Source organism: Sturnira hondurensis, unplaced genomic scaffold (genome assembly GCF_014824575.4).
Source record: "Sturnira hondurensis isolate 20B ecotype Veracruz unplaced genomic scaffold, ASM1482457v3 Scaffold0010128, whole genome shotgun sequence".
NCBI classification, from domain to species: Eukaryota; Metazoa; Chordata; class Mammalia; order Chiroptera; family Phyllostomidae; genus Sturnira; species Sturnira hondurensis.
In genome coordinates, this window is record NW_028082759.1 from 1736539 (window position 1) to 1740224 (window position 3686).

Sequence of the window (3686 nt, forward strand, 5' to 3'; positions counted from 1 at the left end):
AAGCGTCGCTGGGGCAACCGTCCAGAGGAAGGAAATGACGTCAGCCCTTTGGGTCTTAGGAGAGGGGTGCACTTGGGCCGCCTGTGCTTCTGGTGTTGCCTAGGAGACAGGTCTGGTCCAGCTTCCCTTCGCCCCGGGAGCCTTGAGGTTTCCAGTAAATCGAGGGGCCTCACCCGCACCTGCTGTGTGAACCAAAGCTCATTCATGATTTTGCCCTAGTTAGGGTATGAAGTCTGTGACTCAGACTGACAGAATAGTGTAGGGACAAATAGGACAGAACTGAATAAGATGGTGGTGATGTTTGCAGCACGTTTGAATATTGGCGTCCCTTCCCTATACCCATGTGATGTGAAAGTTAACGTTTCTGTACCCCACTTTCCTCTTCTGAAAAAAGGAGACAGATAATAATAGCCACCTTAACGCATTGCGGCGTGTATTAAATGAACTAATGCAGGGGGAATATACCTGCGAGAGTGCCTGGGATTGAATTCAGTCAATGTCAGATAGGCTTTTTATGCTACTCAGCCGCAAAGGACCTGGACAGAATTTATCCCTTGTTGACGCGGCTGAAAACCCATTTTCAAGTGTTTCTTTAATATAAAACTTCCCCTTATTTTGTACGCAAGGGATAATCTGGTTAGAATCAAACCAGTCAACCAAACGATTTAGTAGGCTGGAGGATATTATGCTGATAAGTAACCAAAGTCACCATCAATAATTAGCATAAGTAATCCTTAAACAAAAGACGAAAACAATTATTTAAATAATACTTTAAAATAACATGAATTTCTAGTATTATAATTTAAAAGATGCTTAATCTTAATTAAATTGTCTGAATAAATTTACTGAAATGTAAATTTATTTATAAATAAATGTAAATTTATTGAAATGCTCTAGTATTTTTTCCATCTTTAAAATTTATTGATTTTCACTTATTCAACAATTATTATAAACAAATCAAATTGAGATAGAGATTTAATAAATCAACCTATTGAAAAACTAAATGTGCATTACAAGAAATGTAAAATTTTGTAAAAAAATTTATGCTTTTAAACAATATGCACAATGTAACTTTTAAAAAAGTGTGCTCAGTTTATGCTGACTTGTTTGAAAGTCTCATTTTGATCAACCTTTGCTTAATTTTGATGCTTTAAAACATTTTTTGTGACTCTGCATATAAGAAAGATTTTCCACTCACCAGTTACTATTAGCTTTCTGATCCATATAAGTTATTAATTAATCAATATGATTCCATCATAGCACTTGTGCCTCCAGTGAGAAAATAGTATCTGCATTTTCCTTATACATAAAGTATTAATTTGCTCATGTTGAAATACTTAGATTCATTCAAAATCTCTTCCCTGTTCATTTTTAAATCCATATGCTTGGTCTAATCTTCATTTAGATAAGAATTTAAGAAAACAATTTTAAAAAAATAAAAAGAGCATTTAAGAAAAGATTATGCTTTTTCTACAGAAGGGACTAGATTTTTATTTTCAGCTTCAAAATAATTGATAAATACCAAGCTATGTCATAAAAGGCTACAAACCATGATGGTTAAAATGGTTAATTTCTCCACAAAACAAAAAGTACAATGTCTTTTCACTATTCTCTTAAGCAACAAAAATTATTTGTTAGTAACATTATATAATATCTGAATTTTATAATATTTTATCTAATGCATAATTTACAATAAATATAGAATTGTTGAATGAACTCATGAAAAAATAAGTAGCATTTTAAACAGAAATAATTTAAAAACATTTAAAAAGAAGTTCATAGATATTCAGTTTAAAAAAATGAAAACACAACAAAAAGTTTCAGTAGTTTATGTAACATTTTCTCTATATCCTACTTTTCATTTTTAAATGTATATTAAATCTCACAAGTATTTGCCTAGTAAACTTTTTTAGTTTAATACTGTTTTCACTTCTGAACCTTCTCTTCATTCTTCATCATTTGGTAAGTATGCCCATGTCGATTTTATGGGTCATCTTTCAGGAGTTCAAACTTTAAACCAGACTAGGTACCTACCTAGGGTTCTTACAGACTAGAGCCACACGGAGGGCTGAATAAACACATATTAACTATACATTGTGATCATTTCTCTGTAGAAGTACAAAGAGCCGTTCTCAAGAGAGAGCAAAGAAATCTCCCTGGAGCTCTAGAAAGTTTTCACAAAATGAGTTTGGGTTGATTAACGAGTATAGGATGTAAGGAAGGATCTGAAGTATGTTTTGGGCAGAGGAAATGGCCTATGAACATGGACCCCATTCCATTGTGTGTATAAGAGGCTGAGCAGAGAGATACTGATGGTTCTTGGACCATGCTGCCTGTCAGGCATGGAGGGGAGTGAGAACATTTGTTTTCAGATAAAGAAGCAACCGAGGAGTGACTCTTCTTCGTAAGTTCCCTGCTCACACCTTGGTAGTCAAATTGTTTATGCCTTGGGACAGGTCACACAAGTTGACAAAGGATTCTGTACTCACAGCCCTGGTTAAAACCATAAAGCCCCTGTCTAGCATTTTGATAAGTGTACTACACAGAGCAAATCCCCATGGGTGTCCATCCATAACCACTATACTTACATTAAACACTGAGAGCTCATGTCAGAGGAGAATGCAAGTGCAGGTACTAATACCAGTGTTGACTGTGGGATCAGTACAGCAGGGATACTGAGTCATGTACCTATCATGTACTGATAGGTACAAGAGTCCCTCGTGTACTGAGGAGATGCTGATCAAGAGTCCCTCACAGGAGGGGAGAGGGGAATGTCAGCATCCTCAGGAAAGACAGAATGATCGACTCTTACCAGCGTCTTCTAAGTGAGGGAAACTTGCTGTTAGTCCAGTATGCCAGTAAGTAGTCTTTTTGATTGTCATATAGAATACATGAATTATTATATAACAAGAGAAATGTGCTTTCTCATTCAAACTCAGAACTTGTCACTCTGAACAAATTATTTTTGTTATCAGGGTCATGTTCTTGGTTAAATGCTCCCTAAAGATAGTGTTCTAGACAAAGACATGTGCTCTGGGTGGATACTACCTCCACTCCCTGTGTATTGCTAACTGTCCTGTACTGAGTATAATTCTGTATACTTTACTCATATCATTTAATTCAACCTTTCAAAAAGTCTGTGATATTGCTGTTTTTTATGTCTGTATTTCATAGGTGAAAAAAAGAGGTATGGTAACATCTTGAGATGCAGGTAGGTTTGAAAATACATTATTTTTGCCTGTGAAATGTCCCAGACAAGACTGGTTTGTTACATAGACTTTATCGTGTTATTGTGGTTTTAAGAAATCTTTGCTTTAATAATGTTTCATATATACAAAACCACACTGCTTTTACTTAGGGAGTTGATCTAGTGCTTTCTTTCTTTCCTACTCTGGTGGCATAATGAGTTCTTGTCTGTCATTTCTCCGACGTGCACCTCGCCCTTTCATTCACCTGTTTGAGATCTCTTGGTGCATTCCTGCTTTGGGTGCCTTGCTGCTTTGGGCACCTTTCCTTTAAGACAATTCTAGTTTCGGGATAGAAAAGAAAAATCACTAATTTACATGTTTTTACACAAAAACATAATAAATTTTTTTGTGGAACTAAGATAGAGCCTTGAGGAAAGCCCAGGCATCACTTAGTGGGAAATTTCCTTGTGAAAGATCATTTGTTTCAGAATGTTCAAG